Below are 24,985 nucleotides of genomic sequence, written 5' to 3'. Positions count from 1 at the left end.
GGGGGACATTTCTGTGATAGCTTCATTTTCAAAAAATATTTTTCAGAACTCTTGTAGTTTTTTCCTGGGAAGATACAGCTCTTAGATTATTATGGCCCATTTCTGTGAAGTAGAGGGTATTGATGCAAGTCGTCCCATAATTACGTTAAAATTTGTAATCACATCACGCTGACTGCTGGGCCTCCTGCGGGGCCGGAACTCGATGCAGCGGGTGGGATCGGGTTAGGCACGTGGTTCTTTCCAAGGGATTTGTCGTCATAGCCCAACCTGGCATTTCCTGACAGTATTACCTTGGGCAAAAAACCTCCCTTCTGTCATTTCTAAACTGGTCATAGTAATATCTACTTCCTAGTGCTGTTACCAGCATCAGTTGAGATAACGCCTGTGACATGCTTAACACAGTGCCTAGAACTAGTAAGTGCACAGGTCCGCTGTCATCACCATCTTCACTGTCATCATCATCGGTAACTCCGTTTACTGGAGTATGCCTCTGTTTCACCATGCTTCTTCTATTATCTCCACTAATCATAAGGCTCAGATCAGCAACAAGGGGATTTCTTTCTACTTCTCCTCCACGCTGTGTACCTTCAGGCAGGGGCCCGGGTGAGGACTAAAGTGTCTCAAAGCTCTTTCAGAAGAGCAGAAGGAACTCCACAGCTAGGGCACAGAGCTCTCTGGAGGCATCTTCCCAGGGAGAAGGAACTGACCAATGCCTCTTATACTACTTTGTTTCACTAAGGGAAAAGAGGAAAACTACATTCAAATAACCTCTGACCTCTTGCTCATATCTTCAGGTATGGCCATTCTGATTCCTCGTGCTGGAACTGGTCTTTCTGAACAACTTCCAGGAATGGGTCCCTGTAGTCCTTCTGATGACTTTATTGGCTTATTAACAACCGCAGCAGAGACACAATCTTCTAGAGTGGTGCACTGAGAGTAGGAAAACAACATGGAAACCGAGTATCTCCTCTTATCAAAGTCATAATAATGGGAAAATGTATAGGTCTCTGCTCCAGAAAAATCCACTCCTGTTTCCAAATGTTCTGACAAAAGGGAACTTCGGGGAAAGGCTCCCTCTGCACCTGCCCAGTGTGCCCGACAGTCTTCAGTGCCCGCCCTCCTTCTCTGGTACGTGCTTATGTCTCAGACCTTCGCTGAAGAGCTCTTGTTGAATGAATATTGGTAAAACCATGCAATATTTGTGAGGTCTAAGTCATCTTAAAACTAAATAAAACATCCAGAGTGCCATGAAGGAGAACCAAAACAGTTGTTTCCACTTAAGCCCCTGGTGGGAACAGTTTTATGTCAAAAATGAACCACCTCTAAGCAGTTTCTGCAACATACAAGGGCCCTAAAGGGGCAAGTACACGCTGGAAACATGAGGTTGTGAGCTGCTTTGGGTTCATGGGAATTGACAGTGATGCTGCTTAGAGTCGCTGGGGTTCGGTCCAGGGAGCTCTGGTTGTGGGCTAAATCCAGGTTGGCGTGATCTTCGGTCAGCAGACTTGGGTCTCATTGTGTATTCCAGCAGCAGGCTCTGGGTCCTTTTCCTCCCTGGGATTCTAAGACATTTGAAATACTGGCTAAAGTGGGCAGATGGTGATATCTAATTGTCGTCCTTGAGAATAGCAGAGGATGGTTGTCTACCCTCTGCTGTCTTTCTGCTCCTATGAGCAGTAGGTAGGTTTCTTTGTCATCTCTACCTTCCCCACACCGCCATCGGTCTTGACTGTTGTGCTTACAAATAGAGTAGGTTCTCATTCAACAAAGGAAGAGACCAGGGACCCTTTATTAATTTATGCCTTTAAATTCATCCTGTTACCCTTGTTCCTGTACTGAGGTAGATAGGGTCTCACTCTAGGTGTTGTGGTTCAGTATAGAAGAGTCTTCCTACCCTGCTCCTTCTGACACTTCCTGAGTGGTTCATTCCTGTTAGCAACAGACAAGGGTCCCTTGAAAACCTCAGAGAATTTTGGCCGTCTTCCTCATTGTTGAGTCACCCAGGGTGACTGGTTGATACCAGCTGGCTGGGTGCAACCCAGAGAGGGCCACCCACGCACCAGCATCCTTCCTCTTACACAGTTGTTTGCACGCCCTGTCTCCACTTCCACATGGGAGCCAGAGCCCTTTCTCTTCGTGGAAAGTAAGTGCGATTTCTCCATGTAGTGGGTTTTAAAACTGTGTGTTTGTTTAAATAGACATTTTAAAAAAATAAAATATTGTAAAGAAGTCTGTTTTGTCAGATGGTTGAAAGTGGAGCCACTTTGTGAGAAGCTTGAACGGGGAGAAACTGAGCTCTACTCTGGGCATCCCCAGCACCCCGAAGGCACTGCTTTCATGAGTCGTTCTCACTAGGAATACAGTGTATTCTCTCCCCTTTTCCATGCTGTACATGAGCACGCATAGACACAGAGACACACATTAGCACACCGTAACAAGCAGGACAGTGTACTGAGCCATCCAGTTAGTGGGACACTACCCACCTGCCTTAGTCGTGAGTTGTCACTGCTGTCAGCGGTTCGCCGGGCAGTTTAGGTTGTAAACGAGTTTTGTCCAACAGAAATCAGGAGACTCCTTTTGCTTTCTGTCCACTATTAGGTTCTTGTTTTAGTAATTTTTAAATAGTACATAGTATTTCAGTGACATTACCAGGCATAGGACAATGTTGTAGAAGTTTAGAAGGGACATTCATCTTGCCCTTCTGCACACACGGACACATGAGTTGTGCAGATGAATTGAACACGCGGAGGCCAGGAAACTGAGGTGTAACTTGTCCCAAGTCTCACAGTGAATAATGAAGTTGAAGCAGTAACTCAGCTCTCTTGACTCCCCCAGACATCCTGCTGTTCCAGAATTTCATTGCCATGTGCCTTCCACACTGACCACTGTGTGTGATCACCGAATGGCACTGCCACCACAGACCTGTCCCAGGGAGGTGCAATGAACAGTTCACAGTGCGGTGTCTGCAGTCAGATGGCCTGGGGACACATCGCAGCCCTGCCATACTGCTCACTCGTGCCTCAGTTTCCCCATCCTCACAGTGCACATACTCTGTGAGGATTAAATGTAAAAGTCTCAGAACAGTGCCTGGAACATTCATTGAAAGTACTTAGTGCACATTCAGTCTCGTTTCCGCCTGAATACTTTGAGTGGCAGTGGAGAAGGTCAAGTAGAGTCCCTTGGATCCCACTGACATGTTTCCCTCAGCCTGGGCTGACCACCCGGGGTTCGTTGAGTACATTTAGCATTAACAAAATATATGCCAAACCCCCACTTTTTGGCACAAGTTTTTTGAGACATTATGGCTCAGGCGTCCCCTCCAACACTCACCTGTTATTATTGGGCAGGCCAAAAAGTCCATTTGTTATTTTCCATAAGATGGCTCTAGTAAGTGCTTAGTTATCCTCATCTTCATTCGAAACCATTTTGTTAGATTGTATTGTGACAGCTGCCATATCAGTGTGCCCTTAAAACAACACAGAAAATTGGTGAATTTTTGTGTAGCCATTTTAATACTGAAGATGGAAGAATATATGCAATGTTTTTGGCATGTTATACTTTATTATTTCAAGAAAGGTAAAAATGCAGCTGAAATGCATAAAAAGATTTGTATAGTGTATGGAGAAGGTGCTGTGACTGATGGAACGTGTCAAAAGTGGTTTGTGAAGTTTTGCACTAAAGATTTCTTACTGGATGCTGCGCCACAGTCGGGTAGACCAGGTGAAGTTGATAACTATCAAAGTGAAATAATAATTGAGAACAGTTTATACCATATGGGAGATAGCTGACATACTCAAAATATCCAAGTCAATCAAGTTATTGGTGAAAATGAAAAACTTGTCTTTTATTTTATGGGAAAAAACATATGGACTTTTTGGCCAACCCAGTACTTGAGAGTGATTGTGGACTGCTTAGCATGACGTGTGGGACATTCTCAGGCAGAGGGTGGTTCTCATAACCTCTTCCAGTTTATTCCCTAGGCAATCATATTCCTTTAAAATACTGCAGAGCAATTTTGTTCAACCCAGACACCAAAGGGATCAGCTGTAGGAGCCTCAAAGGCGCATGGGATGACTGCTTTCTACTAAGCACGAGCCAGTATTTTATTGCTCCGTGTATAATGTGGAGTTTAGCAGGAGGTGGACAGAGAGGTAGAAAAGTTTTTTAGGAAAGGATGGCACTGCTTTGTCTGTCTCTGTGAATCACGTGGGTGCGATAACCACAAAGGATTGCTAAGTAACTGCCACATCTGTCAGCCCACTGCCATGGCTGTGTGGGAGGCAGGGAGATGCCCTGTGGAACTCAGTGTGTCATCACTCTGTCCTGGGAGAGCGGCAGCCACGCTCAAGTCTTGCTTTGTGTGCTGGGACACTTGGAGGCCAACCCCGTTGGTACTTCGGGCTCAGTGTTGTTTTGACTAGAGGGTCGAGACCTGTGGTGTGAGGGGTGTGTCTAGAACTCTTGGAGCTGCAGAACCTTCCTAGGAAACTTGTTTTTCTCTGGGTGAGTAATCCTGGTTCCAGCTGCGTTTGCAGAAGTGTTCCTCCTCACAGGAGGCCTCCAGGGTGGCTGGTTCCCTTCGCTTTGCTATAGTGAACAGAGGCTGCTCCTCTAAGGGCCAGGAGTCACAGGAGGAAAAGCAAACCCAAGGAGCTTTGATGGAGAGAGAATTCTGAGAGAGTGTTGCTAGACCAACCAGGGAAATTTACTTTTTTGACAAGGATCTTTTCAAGTGAAAGCTGTGCTCTGCTGTTTTTGGTCTTTTTCCTCGTTCATGCTCAAGAAAAGATTGTCCTTTAAAAATATAGTTAGATTTGTGTCTAAAAGTTCAGTGGAGAAAATGTATTTGGATTAGGGGTACCTTTTCTGCCTGTGATCTGATGAAGCGATGCCAGATACCCATGAACTAGCCAATCAGAGGGAGCACTTGTAAATAAATGGTCTACTTTCCAGTTATGACACTGGCGTGCCTTTGTGGTTCCTCTGGTTAAGATGAGGGGCAGTAGCCTGGCTCTGTGCGAGAGCTGTGTTCAGGAAGTGGTGTTTTGAGATTTAGTTCCTTTTCAAGGGCCTCTCCCTTCTGTTTGTTTTAACATTGGTTTTGAGTTGTCTGCCACTTTTATTTGTATGATAAGCCCATTTCCTTAGGGTCATTTATAGAGTATTCAGAGACCCATTGAGATAGATTACTGAGGAACAAACAGCCAGATTAGCAAAATATTTCTGAAATGCAGTTAACTGAAATAAGTTGTCCGCCACTGAAGGATTACATTTGTCTTATTGAACATTATTTCAAAAAAATCGAACTTTGGTTTACATGTACTTAGTTTCCCCAACTCCATTTACATTTTTTTAAAAAGAGGACAGGACACATTTAATGAAGTATGATATACTGATGACTGAGTGCTTTTGGAGAGCAGCAGAGACGAGGAAGGGAGGTCAGCTGTTTCCTTTCCAGGAAACCCACGTCCTTTCACTTGTCCAGTGGTGAGACAGTGCTGACCTTCAGGAATTTTTTATACTTAATGTTTCTTGGTGGTGTCATGAAGCCATAGCCCTACATGAAATCAAAACTAAACATCCAGTGTTATTGGCAGAAGATTGTTTTAGGTCCGGGCTGCAAGATGAATTGAGGGGAGCAGTCTTCCAGTCAAATGGTGGTGTGGGCAGACATGGCTTGCCGCTTTGCTCAACCACATCAAAATTGAAATTAAAATCTAGAGCCACCAGCACTAGGAACTGTCAGAAATCAAGTTGAATGGAAGTCTAACAGCTGCATAATTAAAGAAACCACATCCATCCAGACTGGTGGGAAGGGTGGAGATGTGAAACGGGCTGGTCCCACGCCCACATGCGGTGGATAAAAACTCAGGAGGGATATCTCAGGAGCAAGGAGTCCCAGGCCCCACAGCCCAGGGTTCCAGTGCCAGGGAGATAAGTGCCCACAACTTTTGGCAGCAAAAACCAGGGGGGATTGAGTTGGTGGAAGAAACTTCTGGAGCCCCAAGCAATTCCTCTTAAAGAATCCACACGTTGACTCATGTGCTCAGTCTCACTTCCTCTGAGCTCTGGTAATGGGGTGGCAGCTTGAAGGGCACCAGTGGCAGACAGGGAGAGGCTGAAGTGTCTGGCATCAAGGTGAGCAGAGGCTATTGTCCTTTTTCTAAACCCTCCCAGCACAGAGCCACAGAGCTGGCGAGCTGGTGCCATATCTGAGACTCCATCAACCTGATTAACTCTATTTGACCTGGTTGGAGATCTCCAGAGAATCTGCCCCACCCAATTTACAGGACTCCCCAAACTGCTTTTCCATATGAATGACTGGTCTTGGCTCATGCTTCACAACTTCCTAAATCCTCTCAAACAAGCCACAGCTTGCCTCAGTGAGTCCCAGGCCTGGCACTAGCAGCAGCCAGCCTAGATCCACAGCTTGGTTTCACCTGGAAATTTCCAAGCTCAGCACAAGTAGCAGCCATCTCAGATTGCTTTATAGTTCAGACAGGGTAACTCAGGTGAAAACATGGGTAGGGGCTCACCTTGGCCTGCACCACCCAAGAAATCCCAGGGCTAGCACACCCAGTGCATAGCTATAGACCATGTCAGAGCACCACCACCCTGCCCCTGCAGAGCTGATCCTCCACAGGGGATGGAGGTTGATGGTAAGTGGTCACAGCCAATCCTTGCTATCGACTGGCCTGGGTAAATCCTTCCCATTGATATGCCAGTAGCAACCCAGGCCAAACTACAAGAGGAGGGTACACTCAGACCACACAAAGGGTGCACCTCAAATATACCCAGCTGGGGTGATAGGGGAGGCTGTACCACTGGACCTTGCAGGACACCTGCTACATTAGGCTATTATTACCAAGACACAGAGTCAAAGCAGCTCTACCTAATACATAGAAATAAGCACAGGGAGGCTGCCAAAATGAGGAGACAAAGAAACCTGGTTCAAATGAAAGAATAGATCAAAACTCCAGAAAAAGAGCTAAATGAAATTGAGATAAGCAACCTATCAGATGCAGAGTTCAAAACGCTGTTTTATAAGGATGCTCAAGGAACTTAGTGAGGACCCTTCAGACCCATAAAAAAGATGCAGTCAGAAACAAAGGATGCACTTACTGAAATACGGAACAATTTGCAGGGAAACAACAGTAGAGTGGATGAAGCCAAGAATCAAATCAATGATTTAGAACATAAGGAAGCAAAGAACAACCAATCAGAACAACAAGAAGAAAAAATAATCCAAAAATATGAGGATAGTATAAGAAGCTTCTGGAACAAATTCAAGATGTCCAATAATCATATCATAAAAGTGCCAGAAGGAGAGGAGAAAGAAATTGGAAATTTATTTGAAAAAATAATAAAAGAAAACTTTTCTGATTTGGTGATGGAAATAGACATGCAAGTCCAGGAAGCCCAGAGAGTCCCAAACAAAAGGGGATGTAAAGAGGTCCACACCAAGGCAAATCCTAATTAAAATACAAAAGGTTAAAGATAAAGAAAGAATCTTTAGAAGCAGGAAGAGAGAAGCAGTTAGTTACCTACAGGGGAGTTCCCATAAGACTGTCAGCTGATTTCCCTAAAGAAACTTTGCAGGCTAGAAGGAATTGGCAAGAAGTGTTCAAAGTAATGAAAAGCAGGCACCTACAGCCAAGATTGCTCTACCCAGTAAAGCTATCATTTAGAATGGAAGGGCATATAAAGAGCTTCCTAGATAAGAAAAAATTAAAGGACTTCATCATCACCAAACCATTATTATATGGAATGTTAAAGGAACTTATTTAAGAAAAAGAAGGAGATTGAAACTATGAACAATAAAATGGCAAAAATACAAATCTATCAATAATTGAATCTAAAGAACAAACTAAGCAAACAAGAAGAACAGAGACAGAATCATGAATAAAGAGCATTTTGATAGTTGCCAGATGGAAGGGTAGTATGGGGGAATAGGTGAAGAGGTGAGGGGATTAAGAAATACAAATAGGTAGTTACAGAATAGCCACAGGGTTGTAAAGTACAGTAGAAGAAATGGAGTAGGCAGATAACTTACATGCATGACCCATGGACATGAACGATGGGAGAATTGCCTGAGGGAGTGGGGGTGCTGGGTTGAGGGAGGCAAAGGGGGAAAATTGGGGCAACTCTAATAGCATAATCAATAAAATATAATGTTTAAAAAATGAATTCAGGGGTAAACTTTGTCAGATGGCATTATATGATTAAGTAATAGTTAAGTCATATGGTTCATTTGATAAATGAGACCACTTAAAACCATTCATAATTGTGCTCTTTATTAGAGAGATCAGAGAGCTGTCTATGCACAACAGGCTTTTAGAACAGTCCACTATCATTTCATTCCCAGAGTGGCTCTCCATTACCCAGTAGCTGTCTGACTGATGTGCAACATGATCTCTTGAAGATAAAATGAGTTGATGATCTGATTGAAGTTAGAAGAGTCATCCTAATTCTTAAGCAAGGTGGAGAATTACTTGAAAACCTCAGAGCTGACCAGAGTGCTTTTAGTATTTAGTATCTCATTTCATTTACTTTGCATTTTATGGTGTTTCTCAGTTCCTGATAAAGCATCAAGAGCAGTGACATCTTGATAACCTAAGTGGTTGCCCTAAAAACCTCCACTTAATCCTAGTTGCCTATGAAAATTACACCATTAGGGCAGAGAGGGGAAACAATCTAGTATTTCTTTTAGAGCCCGCTCTGATTTTTATTGAACTTGCTCTCACTCCTCTTGAGCTCTGTGTATGCAAACTAATGTTTATTTTTCCTTGGTAATGTTTTAGGTGATGTTTACATAGAAGCAGTTGAGCAGTTTATTCAAATGTAATGATATTTGCATGTGCCAGGAAGGCTTGTAGAACACAAAGCAGTGAAGTCTCTGGACTGCTGGCCCCCGGTCCAGTGAGTGCCCAGGAGCTTGCTCATGGCTGGTTCAAGACTCTCTCTCATTTGTCCTCTGACTTCTGCTTTCTCAGCCTTGATGTTTTGTGTGTGGTATGCCATCCACTGAGCTTTCAAGATTATATGCCCTACCCCCTACCATGTCACCACTATCTGGGATTCTTTTTATTTTCTGTCATTTCTCACTCCTGCCAGTAGGTCTCTTTTCTTACCTTCAGAATGTGTATTAAAAGCCTTCTCATCATGTCAAACCAAAACCGAAGAACTTGATTCGAACATGACTTGCATGTATATATTTCTAAAAAGCAAAGTACGTATTTGTTGAAGATGATTTCAAAAGCACACAGAAAATTATCTACTATTATTCCACCTCCAAGAAATTAGTACTACTGCCATTTTGGCATATGCATTGCCAATGTGTGTGTGTATTTGAGTGTGCATATACACAGAATGCATTTAAATGAGTGCTCCCCAAAGGCTGGTGCAGACACTGTTGGTGGTATGTGAGGTTGCTATAGGAAATGCATGAATAAGCATATGTAGTTAATAGCTCTGTGCTCTAGTATGTGTTACAGAGTAACCTATGACGTCATGGTTAGTTACCGTGGAAGACCTTTAGATGCGGGGAGCCCTTGGGACCTCTCTGAGCACCTCACTCGTTATACGACTTCACTTGGGTCTTCAGCGTCCAGCACATCAGCAACCTGGTCAGCTCTGCCTTCAAAGTGTAGTCATAATTCAACTTTTTCACCACTCCTAGTGCCACCATGTCCAGATGATCCAAGTCCCTGGTTTATGACATCTTTTTCACTGGTGTCCCACTTCAGTCTTAGTCTCTGTTCACTTTCCATCTCAGAGTAAAAGCCTGCAAGTCCCTACGCCATCTTCCCCATCTACGCCCCATACCTGTGTGACTTCATCTCCTCCCACTCCTCTGGCTCACTCTGCTTTAGTCCCATTGTCTCCTCTGCCTTTCTTTGAACGCACCTGGCATGCTTCCACCTCGGTGCTTTGCCCTTGCTCTTTCATCTTCCTGGAATGCTTATCCCCAGAGAGGCCTGTGGCCAGCTCCCGCACTTCAAGTCTCTAAAGGTTCCTGACTGGCTTGCCTAAAATTCTAACTCCTCTCTCCCTAAAGCTTCATATTCCCACTGCCTGCTTTAATTCTTCTCCCTAACCAAGTCATTATCATGCCGTATATTTTACTTATTATCTGTCTTCCCCATAAAATGTAAACCCCACCAGGGTAGGGATTTCTGTTTTAGTCATTGCTAAATCTCCAGCACCTAGAATGGCTTCAGGCACTTTGTAGGCTCTCAGGAAAAACTTATTGGAAGAGTTAAATAAAGGTGTGTGCTGATTTAAAGAATAGTAGGGAGTAAATCAGAACACGTGTACCGGAGTATGCACAAGGCACAAAGTGATGCGTGAATGATGCTGGACACACTGATTTAAGTAATCTTTGAGTTCATGTTCTTGTAAATGAATAGCATTGTAGTACATAGTCTTAAGTAATTTATTTTGCATATTTATGATTATTTTCTTAAAGTAAATGCTTAAACGCGTAATTGCTGCTACTCAGGACATGACTCATTGAAGCTAGAAAATAGATCAGTTTGTACTCCTCTCCAATGTGAGCGCCTGCATTTCTTCCCTGCCCCTCTATTACTGTTACGGCGGTGCCTTTTCATCTCTGCCCATTTGATAGCTCAAAATTCTGAGTGCCTTAACTGGTCAACTTCTCCGATAACTTAATGTGTGAGTATTCTTTTTCACATGTTTAATTCTGATTTTTTTATCCTTTTTTGTGAACTGCTTGCTCACGTTTGTGCTGGCCTGGGGCTCACCTCGCAGCAGACTGACACCTACATAAATTGGTTCTGTGGGGTGGATGTCACAGGCCCTCTGGTTTATAGCCAGCAACAATGTTAATGCAGAGGGCAGTTCGACCTCCCAGAGACTAGAACTGGGGGTCTGTTCCCCTTCATCGGCTTCACTCTCCTGCTTCTCTTTGCAAGCTGGACTTCCCATTGCTTCCTTTCCTGGAGGTCTCTCTGCCCTCCCGTAACTCCGTATCCCACCTGTGTTTGTCTTGCCAGGTCACTCATTTTGGCCCTACTTTAACATGACCTTTCAGTTTCAGTTATTCCTTACCCATCGTCATCGAAGTGCCATGGGTCTCTGTGTCCCAGATTTCTAGGAGTGAGCGATCAATTGGCTTCATTAGGTGGCCCCTCCTGGTTCGGTCAGCTGCGGTCAGGACAGAGGAGTCAGGCAGCAGGGGTGTGGGGGAGGCAGCTTCTCTAGGAAGGGCACAGCGACTAGAATGTTCAGTAAAGTGCCTTTTGCCCATTTTTCGATTGGGTGTGTTCATCTTTCTCTTGTGGGTACACAGAAGTCCTTCACAGATGAAGCCTGGTGTTGCCTTTTGTTTTGTGACTGTTTTATGTCCATTTACCATTTTAATTTGCTTGGCGTTGTTGCCATGTAATCAGATCTGTTCATTAAACGATGACTTCGGCTACTGTAAAGTTTGGAAATCCCTTCTCTGTGAAGGAATTACACGTTCAGCTGTGTTTTCTTCTAGTTCTTTATGGTTTTAATTTTATGCGTCTCTTGAATTGGGATAAATTTTAGAGGAATTTGAGAGAGAATGTCTTTGCCGTATTCGTTCCAGAAGCGTTGTGTTCACTTAGTACTAATTTATTTCAGCAAAATATTGTGGCTGGCTGTATTTTAGTTTTATACTTTTATTTAAAGATTTTATTTATTTATCTTTAGAGGTGAAGGAGAGAGGGAGAGAAACATCAATGTATGGTTGCCTTTTGTGCATCTCCTGCTGGGAACTGGCCTGCAGGGAACCGGTCTGCAACCCAGGAATATGCCCTGACTAGGAATCGAACCGTGATCCTCTGGTTTACAGGCCTCTGCTCAATCCACTGAGCTATACCAGCAAGGGCAGTTTTATACTTTTAAAATGTTTATTCCTAGATTCTTTATAAATTTTATTCTGAGTAGATTTTTTTCTCAATTATGTTTTCTAAGGGGTTCTTCATGGTTTATTAAAGCTATTGTTTTTATATTTTTCTTTTGTAACTTGCCCCTTACTAGTTCCATTATAATAGCTTTTTGTACTGGATACCTTTTGGGCTTTACAGGTAGACAGTTAGGACATCTGCAACTATTTCTAGCTTCCTCTATCTCTTTATTTCTTATTTTATTTCGGAAGGTCTTTTAGAATGAAGACAATTGTAATGGGATATGAGGCATATCTTACACTGTCGTACGATATTTTGTTAGGGATAATTTTTCTGACTAGATAGTCAGAATGCTTTGGGAACATACAGGTAAACAAAAGCAGTGAGAAGCAGGTCCTTACTCAAAATATTTTCTCCACTGGCTTGTCTTGGAACCAGAACATTTCACCTGTTACACTCTTTCTGGTCAAATCGTTGCCTCTAGGAAGTCCCTGTTAATACGCACATGTGACCTTGCCCATTAACATTGTACTTGCTAATATAGCATGTCACAGATACAGTTTTCTGATTTTCTGTTCATTGACAGCAGCCAACTATTAGGGAAAATTGAGAAATGGACCTTAATCAAATGGAATAGGGTGTGTTTTGAAAGTATTGTCAGCAGTAGCCTTCCTAAGGTAGCAGCTGCCTCTTCCGCCTGCTCTGCATTCTGCACACCTCCCACCTCCATCCCTGAACTCCAGCCATGGAGAACTTCTTTTGCTTTTTTGAAGTATCTCTTGTTGTCTTGCCTGGGCTTTCCTGGGCTTCCCCCCGCACTGTTAGCATTCTGGGGCTCAGAGTCAACTGCAGTGCCACTTACCCTAGGAAGGCTGATTTCCTCAGTCTAGGTTATGTCTCTTCATGTTCTTCTAATGCACCCTGTATTTGCTTTAAAATAATATTCTTTTGTAAAGTATTTATTTTTAGAGAGAGGGGTAGGGAGGGAGAAAGAGGGAGAGGAACATCATTGTAAGAAACATCGACCCATTGCCTCTTGTGCACACCCTGAGCGGGGGCCAAACCTGCAACCCAGGCACGTGCCCTGGCCCGGAATCAAACCACCCACCTCTCAGTTTGTGGGATGATGCCCAACCAAGTGAGCCACACCGGTCAGGGCTGAGTGGATCATTTAAAACCGGTGAGTTCTACAGTATGTGAACTGTATCTCAGTGTAGCTGTTATAAAAATAAATGGGGCATATGTCATAAAAAGTATCTATAAAATACTGTTTAATAACTAGCTGTTCCACTTTTAACTTGTGTTCATGAAATATTTTTGATGTTTTAAAAATAATATTTTTATAATTGCTTTTAAAAATTCTTTTAAAAATTGTTACAGCTACTCACTTATAAACTCAAACAGCACACGACCAGGCAGTGTTCCTGCCTCCCTGACCACTGTGCCTGCCACGTGGGGAGTCCCTCCGTAAATGCTTCCTAAGTCGTGACTGCGGGGGAGTGGAGGGTCTTGTTGGGCATGTGCAGTAGTGAGCTCGAGTGAGGCGGCTGCCTTGATAAGCACACAGAGTGGCTAGCAAGAGGGAAGGTGAGGAGTCAAAAGGGGTAGGTACGCTGTGTGCCCGAGCCAGAGCCATTTAGTTCTGTGTGGACCTGAACCCAGAGAGGACTGAAGGCACGGCCTGCCTTCTGTTACTGGAGTTGAACAAAGAGTTTTGAGGGATCTGAAAGGTCGTTTCATACATGGATGAACTCTGCATCCTTGGACACAAAGGAAAGTAAAACCCTGTACTTACTGTGCTTTTCCCTTTAATTTCTTGCTCTTCTGGGTTGCAGAAGGCAGCCACGGACTGGGCTTTTACAGCATGCAAAATGGCAGGCTAGCTGGAGAAGTTCAGGAACCCCACCTACAATAAAGACCATGTTTAAAAAGCCAGAGTGGAAAAAGGCAGCAGGAAGGAAAAACCAGGGGTGTGTACTGAAGTGGGGTTTGTTTCTCTTTCATTGGTGAAGAAAGGAGGGTTTGTTTTTGTGAGCCTGGACGGCGACAGTTTATGGAAATCTTTCCAGCAGTGAATAAAACATCAGCATATAGTATTAGTGTTGCTCAGGTTGGAGTAAACTTATCTCCCTGTACTCTGATTTTTATATTACAGTAATTCTATGTACTATTAATTATAAACCATGAACTCAGAACTGAATATAAATTGGAAGACCAAATGCTTTTTTTTTGGTTATTTTCTGTATCTCATTTATTTATGCCATGTCTTCCTGATGGAACCTGCTGGTTGACATAATGTTGAAACACACACACAGTGATTGAGCTGATTTCGTGCGAGATTACTTTATGACTAACGAAACGAAGCAAGGTGAGACTGCCCGTGTGGCAGATTGGGTTGGGGAGGTGCTGTATCAAGGGGACAGCAATCCTAGAGGTGCGCAAGGGCTCCGATTTGCCCCTTTCCCTTTATGGATGGGGAACCTGAGATGTTAGGTGACTCCCCAAGGTCACGCAGCATTTTAGCTTCAGGGCCAGACTAGCAGTAAAGCTGCACTATTGTATACACTTGATACAGATAACTTTTTAACCTATTTTACAGATGGGGAAACTGAGGCACAGGGAAGTAACTTGCCCAACTTCACACACCTGGCATATATCAGAGCCAGGATGCAAACCAAGGTCTGGGCCTCAGGTGCTTGCTTTGGAAGCAGGTCTCCGTTAGCGCAGGGAAGTGATGCAGGGAACTGTTTACTATGGCAAGTACTCGAGGATCGAAGGCAGACGTGGTTCGGTTCCAGCTTTGTATCTAAAAAGCTTTGTATCTTTGGGAGAGTCAGCCTCTCGGAGCCTCAGTTTTTTTTGTCCATTACGTTTATAGCGCTTCCCAGGCCTTACCCCGGGAGTGCTAGGAAATGTTTGTGAACATGGGCGTGGGAGTGTATGTAATGTAAACCATCACCTGTAACTGTAAGGGGAGAGAGCACGGAGTGGTATGCTCTGTAATAATGAGCTTTCCCCCAACTTCGGCAATTTTTAAATGGTATCAATGGGAGTTACTTCTGCAGGTATTTTAGTTGCTGTGAAGTGACTAGCATGTGGCAACACTGTGACAAGGTGCAGAAACGTCATCTCTAGGGTGACTCGGAGCTGGTGGCATTACAGCAAATTGTAGAATTTAGAATCTCGTGGGGCGGGACCAAAAAGCCAGCCTGAGGTCCAGGACTTTTAGCGCCTCTGGTGGATAAAGGGGAGGGGAGAATTCACACCTTCGCTATTATCGCCACTTGGCCTCTCACAGGTCTTTTTATTTCAAGTGACTGCGGTAAAGACCTTTTGATAGGACTGCTGAAATTGACCTAAAAGTGTGTTTGCGTTTTATTTGATTAGCTCCAGTTTTAAGGATATGAATTCAGATTGTGGAAGTAAGACTCTGGTGATTTGACTGTAGTTGAGGGAGAAATTTAAAAATGAATCTTAAGAACAGTGGCAAAGTGAAGTCTGTTTTCTGCAGACCCCGAGGGAAGGAGTACATCCTCCGAGTGGAAGTCCCAGATTGGTAGGTTTTTCTTTTTTATGTTTTTGGGTATTTTTCTAGCTATTAACTTAGATTGTTTCTTTTTATTGCCCTCTCTTCCTCCCCCTCCCTCTTTTTCTTACTGCTTTACAAAATCAGAGTGATACTGTTTGTAATACATTTCAGAAATAAAAGTAAAGAATAAAGCTTAAGTAAAAACTTCATAGAGCTGATTGACTGGGTCGATTCATTATTTTTAAGTGCATATGTATTTTCAGGCCATAAGATGCACCTAGTTTTTAGAGGAGGAAAATGGGGGGAAAATTTGAAGCAAAAAATGTGGTATAAGATTTAATAATATAAATAACATTTACATTTCACCAATGTAAATGTATAACAGAACTCAACAGGAGCATTAACAGCCATTATTCCTCCCAAATTGGGGGGGGGGGGAGAAAGTGTGTCTTATAGTCCAAAAAACACTGTGTATATGCTAGGATAGGAGTTAAGTGGTGCCAGGATCCTGGAGAAGGTGGGCGAGCAAATATTCTTGTTCCCTAAACTTATAAAATATCTGAGCTTACTTGTCTGATGTATTTTTTATTTTAGAGGACAGATGAACTATGTATGGAGTTAATGTATTTAGTGCCGTGAATAAAATAGCAGCTCCAGCCCTCTTGTTCCTTTATCGAGCTGTGTTTCTCTCTGAGGCACTAACCACTGTCACTGCCTGAGTGTCAGCTCCGTGAAAGCAAGGCCTCCCTCCGTGGATGCGTTATCAAACACCCAGGATTTACCTAGAACGGTGTGTGGCTCGTATCAGATATTTAGCAAGTGTCTGTGAAAGAATACTGCGGGGAAGAGAGGATGGGGAGCTTCATTGGTGTATTGTCTGTCTCCTCTTATTAGGAGGTAAAACTGCACGAGGACCGGGCTTTGTAGTGGTCATTGCTGTACTCCTCGTACCTAGAAGTGTGCCCAGTGCACAGTAGGTGCTTTAATAAGTAATTACACAAAGAATTTGTGCAAATGTACTTGTGTATATTTAACTACATAACTTTACTAAGCCTGTTGGTTTAGTTATATGGATGTCTTTAAAAAGTAGACATTTTTGGCTCTGACTGGTGTGGTTCAGTGGATTGAGCACCTGACTGAAGCAAAAAGTGCTGGTTCAATTCCCAGTCAGGGCACATGCCTGTGTTACAGACCAGGTTCCCCATTGTGGGGTGATGTTTCTCTCTCTCTTTCTTCCTCCCTTCCTCTCTGTCTAAAAATAAATAAAATGTCTTACAAAAAATAGACATTTTTGTCCCTCCATACCAGCGTTATACCCGAAGTATCACCTGTAGTAATGTAGTGCAGAAGAACGGCAACACAGCATGTTGGTGAAGACCTCCAACTCTCCAAGCAAAACTGCCCAGCTTGCGGTCCAGTCCTAGCTTCGCCATTCATTAGCAGTGTCATGAGTTACTTAATGTCTCCATGTGTGGTTCGTCCTTTGTAAAATGTCACAGGGTTGTTAAAGGGATTGGTCGATTCATATAAAGTGCTTAGAATCGCGTGTACAGGGCAGTAATCACTGTAGATGCATTTAAAAAATTTGTTAAGACTGAAGTGTGTATGGCTATTCCTGCTACTTCATTCATCGTGGGCAATAAACAACAGGAAAGTCCCTTGCTGTCCCCAGAGCCCAGATGAGGACGGCCCCTTTGATCTGTCCCCAGGTGCCCTGGATCCTTGTAAATGGATGAAAGCAGGAAGTGACTGGTAGCATTTTACTTCCTTAGAGGAGTATCTTCCTGACTTCTTCCTACTGATCTCTGTGCACTCTGGTCAGGGAGGTATTTCTTTCTCTTTAAAATTGCACGCAAAATTTGTTAAGTGGATCTGAAAAACCTTCCATATGTCAGATGACAGAGGCTTGCAGTGTTAACTGCAATAAGTAGCACCTTGGGGAAACTCAGGGTGGACAGGATATGCCAACAGCCTCTGTAGGAGTTGCTGCCCGGGGCGTGCAGACTGCAGAAGGTATTTGCCAGGTGAGCCTGCACAGCTGTATAATGAACAGGGCAGCAGAGAAGGGCCCTCCTTGCAGGTGTGCAGTTCCGAGCGCATCAGAGAAGTGAGGAAGAGCCAGGGTGCAGGACAGTGAAAAAGGCAACTGTAAGAATTTGGAGAGAGGGCAGAAGGCACTAATAGAGATAGTAAAATTGGGTAATAGCCACAGTGTGGCCATAAAGCCTGTTGCTCTTTAGGAGATGGAAGCGTTAGAAAAGGAAGAGAGAATGGGAGAGAGCATAACCAATCTACTATCGTCTGCCCAGATAATACTCATTTAGTACCAGGATGTGCAAGGGCAGGTGTTTGATCAAGTGAAATTCATATTTACAAGTATACTGTTGAGTGGTTGTAATGTTTCATTTAGGGGTACAATAAGCTAATTTCTACTTGCTTATCCCTTAGGTTTTAAATTACATTAAAAAGAATTCAGTTCTACTTCGAGACCCCCAGCAGGGATGGACTAAATAAACCCACCCAAGTTAAATTGGGCACATCTTTGGACTCTGCGGCCACTGCTCAAAAGGGAGACAGGGGCCGTTCCACCCTGCCTGGCACCTTGAGCTGTGTGCTCAGCAGGAAAGGGGGATTGATGGGACGACTCTCAGAAGACTGTTGAACAAACTGTACAGCATTAAAACCATAGTCATTAACCGTGTGAGTATCGTCTAATTTGTAGAGTATCTGTTGCTTGCTAGGTTGGTCGGAGCCCATACGTTCCCTCACTGGCCAATCCTGAACCTCCTTGTGTTGCCCACTTTCTTCATGCTTTCTTTCGCTGCCCAGCTTCTGATGGCCAGTGAATATATACTGTTACTAGTTCAACCCAGCAACGATGTGCGCAGAAGAGAAATTTTTGCATAAATTATTCATTGCGTTCTAAAATGTGTGGAACATCCATTAATTTAACTAATTAGAAGGTGGTTTAAGACCCAGTTGAAAGTACTTCATGTTTTTTAAATTGAAATTGACCGTTTTTCCCCCTTAGTGGGGGAAGGGGCAGAATATGGCACTTTGAAACCATTTTTCAGTCAGAACTTTTCCTTCATATGTAACCAACCAATCAGTGATAGAAAACTAATCATTGAAGCATCAGGTAATTATATGAAAAAAGAGAAGCCAGGGAAAAATTCAGATACTTATAACTTAACTAATAACCAAGCATCTATTGGGTTTTCGGACGGCTGTCTGGGAGTCCGTTGCTTTGAGTTGACTCCTGGGCAATGACCGCATCGTTGAATGGGCTTCCACGGAGGGACGCACTGAGGGACGCACAGCACTTTGAGCATCATACGGAAACAGCCGTTGTCATTCATTTTTTTATTATAGAGGAAGTCTACGTGACAAGTTTTTGTCTGTTTTTTTCAGTTGGTAAGAATTTCAGAGGAAAAAAAAGCAAAGACAAGCTAGTCCATGCAATTTCTGACTTCAAAATTTGACATTTCTTTTCATAAATTTTCTTTAGAATGACAGACTTGAGTCGCTCTGTTGTAGTAAATGTTCTGCCTCAGGGCACTAGACGTTCTTGTTCACAGTTGTATTAGGTGAGACAGTGAGAGCTGAGTCCTGTGAGGGAGGCCCTGGGCTCTGGCCGTTTGGATTCGTCACCAGCCCAAGTGGCACTTACATCCTCCTCTTGCAAGGAGGGAGTTTTGTGGTTGGTTTGGGTTTTTTTTTTGGGGGGGGGGCGTAAGTTTATGATGTATTTATTGAGACTGTTAATAACCTTTATTTAAATGATTTTTAAAAAATTAGATCATTTGAATTTAGAAAAATAAGAGGGGATGTGATACCTTGACCTGGATAAGCCGAGTTTTTCCGTGTGGAGAGGGGAGTGCGTTGTCTGAGCCCAGGCCGCTCTGTCTCTGGCAGTGTGTGTGGTGTCTTGGTCACGGTCATTAACGGACACAGTCAGCTTCAGACTGCCTGCTCATTAATTTACAAGGGCATAGCATGCAGTTGCGCCCTGGCTTTATTTCCTTTTGCCAAGGTGGAGTGTGTTCTGGTGTCATTAGAGATTTTTAATGCTATACAAAGGCAGTGAAGTAGCGCAGCCAAAAGTTGTTTCTCCTGGGAGACGTGAACTCAGAGTGTCCACTGACATTTTAAGAGCATTTCAGGAAAACAAGTTAGTCCATGCACATGATGCACTCTTCCTTTCTTGTCCCCTGAATTGGAATTCAGTGATCCCCCAAAGAAGCTTCTGTGCAAACAGCGAATGTACACATGTTTTTGCATCATTTTCCTCTTTATTTTGCAAGGATTGCTTGGACATCTGGTAATACTGGCTTTGCAAAGGATTCATCTGAAATTTTTATGATGTCAAGCTGAAGTTGACTTGGTGAAATTGCAGATACCACATTCTCATTTGAGAGCTGGCCCAGAAAAGCTGCAGCTTAGTATAGAAAAAAACAAACCCAAAAAGCAAAAAAGTGAAAGCCTGCATCATCTGGATCATGCCCCCAGAGGCGTGTGAACCTCTAGAAGAGTGAAGAGTCTGCTCATGTATTGGGAATCCCTGCTTCTAAGGAAGATACAGCCCACTTCCTTCGCTCCGTGAGCCTGGTCAGCGGCTGTACCGCTGCCTGCATGCAGGTGCCCTCTGCTGGACCACTGAACGCAGCACTGAGCAACGTGAGGGTTCCAGGGTCCATGGAGGAGGCTGGAACTCTGGCTGACACTTGTGGTAATTCTTCATCAAGGACTGGATTTTGGCCTGTGTGCTCAACAGAGAAACAGTTATTAGGGGTTTTGACCATTCTGTTTAGTTTATGGTCCTTACTTTTAAAGGCCCTGTAATAATTTATAATAAAGATGAAGCCCCTTCTAGAGAAAATACATTCTCTGTAAGTGTCAAAATGGGTTCATTTGGGGCAGTTTAAGTCAGTATTAATTTCTACTGGGAGTTAGCTAACATTTGTTTACTATACAAATAGCAATTTACATTTACTAAGATACTGTCATATGTAATTATCTTGTGAGATCATGCAAATAACCAAGCAATTTGAATCTTAATGAGGCAGGGGTAGGGGTGGTGGTGAAAATGGGTTGGTGATGGGAGCTGACTGTGCCCTGGGCATCTGCGTGGATCTTCTCACTTCATCTCACAACAGCGTGGGGAGTTGGTCTGTCGGATCCGTTTTACAGGAAAACAACCTGAGGCTTATGGAGAAGTGGACTAACCCAAAGTTCCACAGTTGGCGACCATGGAACCAGTGTTTGAATCTTGGCAGTTTACCTGGATGGAACTTGCTTTTAGCATCTTCTAAATTAATAGTCGTTACTTGTTGGCAAACTGAGCACTTGCAAGTAGAACCCCACAAATAAGCGACAGACCTAACTCTTGTTGTAATGGAATCATGTTCAGATGCTTGTCCTACCAGACATATTTTTGTGCTGGTGCATTCTGGGGTTCCTCGGTCGTATTGCACACTGCAGCCTCTCACGGTGGTTCATCCCCCGGTTTGTGGTGACTGCTGTTTCTGCACTGAGTTCCCACAGGTAGGGGATGCTTGGTGTGGCCACTAGAGCGCTTGCCTGGGGATCCTGTGGACACCTTACACTGTCCACATCTTTGAACTAAACTCGGTCTTTTCTCCTTCTGTCTCCTGTTTCTGTCCAGAAACACACACACATTCCGTTATACACCCCTCTCTCCTGGTGCTCATTATCTAGGCGGGGGCATCACATTCTGCCCGGCTTCTAGGTTGGAGTTAACCTCTCCTCTCTGTAAATACTGCTCTTCACCTAATACTCCCCAAATCACCTATTACGTTCTTTCATTTTACTTTCCGAATATCCTTCAGAGCAGACTTTTTCTTTATATTTGCATGAGCTATCTTTCAACTCAGATTCTTGACTCTTGATCAGACTATTTTGCAAGCTTTCCTAGCTGATTTCTCTGCCTTTTTGTCCCTCTGCCGTTTTTCCTCCACGCTACAGGCAGACGTGATTTACCAAAATCCAAGTCTGACTCATTCACTACCTTAGCCCCAGCACAGACCTGTAGTGGTCTTTTGTTAATCTGAAATTCAGATTTAACTGGATGTCCTATTATTTTTATTTGGAAACTCCGGTAATCCTAGTGTGATTTTTTTAAAAAAAAAGGGGGGTCATGAGAAGGCCTGGTGGTCAGACTCAATGAATTTTTTTTTAATGAAAGTGTTAACCACATTTGTTTGGAGGTTTGAGGTACAGGCCCCAGTGAGGCAATCGATAGAACACAGGGATAGTCTTTTGGGAAGTGTTTTCTACATTCAAGGATCTCAACTTATGAGATTGTGAGGAAGAATGAACTGGAGAAAAGGGAAAATTCCAAGCACTGAAAGCATCCGATATTCAGCAGACTACATGGAGAGCGTCCTATGTATTCCGGGACACAAAGCGGGAGGCACCCTTGCCGAGGGGGCTCGTCCATGTTGCTGGATCAGATGTGAGCGGGGCTGGGTGCCATCGTTGGTAATGCTCATGCTGTACAGTGGCCCCTGTGTTCTGGCTCCTGCTGTTATTGAGGCTCTGAAAACATTACAAAACCCCAACAATAAGCACTCTGCTGAGAATGTGAGGTCATAGTAATGTGACCTCACCGGGAGCTGGTTCTTTGGAATCCCTAGAAGACCAGCAGACATTGGAGATGTGGGGCGAGTGGATGCTGGGCAGGGGCGCAGGAGAAGGAGGATGGCCCCGGCGCATCCTGGGCTCCATGATGAGCTTATCCTGGTGTCTGTCTGATTGCTGGTGAGTTGTATTGCTGTCATTTGCTGATTGCTGATTGTTGTATTGCTGTCATTTCATAGACTTTCTGATTTAAACGGATCAACCTCTGTTCTTATTCAAGGAATCTCATAAATTGTGAAATAGGACAGAATGATGCCATCTAGGAATGGAGATAGTTAACCTCACTTTATCCTAATTTTCTTTTTTACCGAGAATCCTGAGAAGTCTGATGTCTCTAGATTTTATTATTTCCTCCTCCTGGTGTATGTGAGGAAAATAAGAAATAGACTGGGCCGGCAAGACAGTAGAAAGAGGAGGTAAACGTGAGGAGTGAGAAGCCTGAACAACAGGAATGATTTGGGTCACCACATTTAAAAAATATGTGCTCATTAGAATAAGTCTCTCGTATTTGGATAAAATCTCTGCAGTACGATGTATGTGGTATAATCACATGTTTTCCTGGAGTAATTAAATATATGAATTTGCCTGAGCAGTGAACAGTAAGTACTGGTTTAACTGAGGAGAAAACCCTTTCTTCAACATTCACTTTTTGGCACGATGGCTAATACACAGAGTAGGAAGAGAACGCACGGGAGCACAACTCCAGGGACTGTTTCTAATTTATAAAAATTATTTTATTTTAGCTAAAATAGTAATTGGAGTGAATATTTTACGTTTATGTCGCTTATGTGAGAAGCACAAAGTTCAGTTGCCTTTAAAAGAAATTTCTTCTGTGCCTTTACTTACTATAGATTTGCCACATATAATAATTATTCAGTTTTCCGATAGGATAAATTTCACAAATTTATTCTGGTAATGTGAACTCTCTAAAGGAAGGTTTAGGATGAAGAAAATATTCAAATGTATTTGCATGAAGATCTCATCACGATGAAGCAGTGTGTTGTGATTAGAGGTATTTCTGCTGGAAGATTGTTTGAGGGGGCGCCTGTTAACGGAGGGTTCCCAGACATCCTGGCTTCCCTGCGTCAGTCCAGGTCCGCTGTTGTACCGGAAGTGACTGCACTTCAGCATTTGATTTTGACTTTGACTTTGCATACCCTTTGGACACAGACAACAATGTGGTGAAGACGGGTGGGGAGTGGCTGGGGGAGGAAAGGGGTAAAGAGGGGGAAATGGAGGAGATCTGTAACAGCATTAACAATAAAAAAAAAGAGAGAATGAAGTAATGTCATTAATAGTTGCAGTAAAATCAGTCTGCATGGGTTTGATAAACCTCCACCTTGTATTTCCACTTGTCTGCAGTCTGTCCTGGAAGGTGTGAGTTGACTCGTGCATTGAACAGAATTTTCACGTAGTTGATGAGTCTCAAAGGCCATGTGGAGTAACCTTTCTTTTCTTTTCCTTCCTGATAGCCTCCTTTCAGGGACAGGTGGATTACTCAGCTGATACTGGGAGCTGGGGGAGGGCGCTGGGGACAGTCAACTCCTTCAGGTCGGGCAGTGGTGGGAAGTCCAGGACTCTGCAGCCCCTGGGAGTCATGGGGAGCACCAGCGGGTCGTGTGGTAGCCCACCCGCATTTGGCTCATAGTGAAGCTGCCAGGCCAACACTGAGTTGGTGGGTGAGTGGAAAATGGGAAATTGTAATTTAGATGGAGTGACAAAATAGAGATGGAGCAGTTTTTAAAATACTCATTTTTGCTAAAATGGTTTTTGTTATTTGTTACATGATATGAGTCCACAACTAATTTTTTTACTATTGGCAATGCTTTTTTATTTTACTTGTAATAATTATGATTACATATTTAATGATTTGATCATCCCTGGTCCCTCTTCAGAGTGTCCTGCTTTAGACAATGAATGGTCACTGTAATTATAGTTCAGGCAGAGTTAAAGAAGTACAGAATAGAGCAAGGACACTGAACCTAGCCTGGGGACCCTTTTGGTCTTGCCTGGAGTGGATTTTATGATTTTTAAAGGTTGCAAAAAAAAAAAAAAAAAAACCAGAAGCAAAGATGCATATGTTGCAGTGGCCTTCTGTGGCCTGCCAAGTCCAAAACATTTACTATTGGGTCCGTGACAGAAGCGTTCTGATTGTCTGGAGTCAGTGCTAAGTTGGCTGGAAGACTACTCGTGGTTTATCATGAACACAGATTTGTTTTGTTACCAAGTTAAAGTGAAGACTTGGAGATTACTGCGCTCTCATTGGTTCTGGTGTTATAAATGTGTGGTGGAGCAGTGTACAGCCAGCCACAAGCCGTAGTTTGTGACCCCTTTCTGGAACAGAGGCCTCACAGTGCGGTCTGGGGGGCTCCCCGAGACCCTTTCAGTAGGTTTGGGAGGTCGAGTTTATTTTATGATAACAGGACAGCATTACTTTCCTGTTTCACTGTGCTGATATCTGCACTAATAGTGCAGAAGAGTGGGGTGGCCGTGGGGGATCTTGGCACAAATCGAGGGTGTGGCACCGAACTGTTCTAGTTGTTACTGTGTTGCACTTTACTGCCATGCACTCGAAATGAAGACAATGGCCTGGCTAAAGCGGTGCAACCTGATTATGTTTCAGCCCTTGACTATACGCCTTGTCAATTTCTCACCTGATGAAAACACGCATGAAGCACCTCTGCTCCTGATGGTCGCCTACAGCAAAAGCACTTGTATGTAATTAGGTTTGTGAGCTGGAGGACACTCCCTTTTCTCATGGAACGCTACTTTTCCTTAGAAGTATGACTGGAAAACTGTGGTTGTTGGCAAACATTCTCAGAAATTAGTAGAGTGAGTCTGTTACTTTAAGGAAATCAACTGACAATTTCTGTTGCTAATGATAAAATGTGAGCTTTCA

General features: G+C 43.5%; 1 protein-coding gene across 11 annotated transcripts in view; it reads left to right on the top strand.

The window, feature by feature from the left end:
- PSD3 (pleckstrin and Sec7 domain containing 3) overlaps positions 1-24,985 on the top strand; it is a 554,618-nt gene that overhangs the window by 286,927 nt on the left and 242,706 nt on the right. Inside the window, exon 1 of one of the 11 annotated variants that reach the window (XM_053659811.1) lies at positions 16,215-18,126. The exons of the other annotated variants lie outside the window; for them this stretch is intronic. The gene's annotated coding sequence lies outside the window, so the exon portion shown is untranslated. Of the gene's footprint in view, positions 1-16,214; positions 18,127-24,985 lie in introns of those variants that run through there. 11 annotated transcript variants of the gene reach the window in all.

The sequence above is a fragment of the Artibeus jamaicensis genome, unplaced genomic scaffold, assembly GCF_021234435.1.
Source record: "Artibeus jamaicensis isolate MK-2021 breed Jamaican fruit bat unplaced genomic scaffold, CSHL_Jam_final scaffold_833, whole genome shotgun sequence".
In the NCBI taxonomy this organism is placed as follows: domain Eukaryota; kingdom Metazoa; phylum Chordata; class Mammalia; order Chiroptera; family Phyllostomidae; genus Artibeus; species Artibeus jamaicensis.
This window is presented reverse-complemented; position numbering and strand designations above follow the sequence as displayed.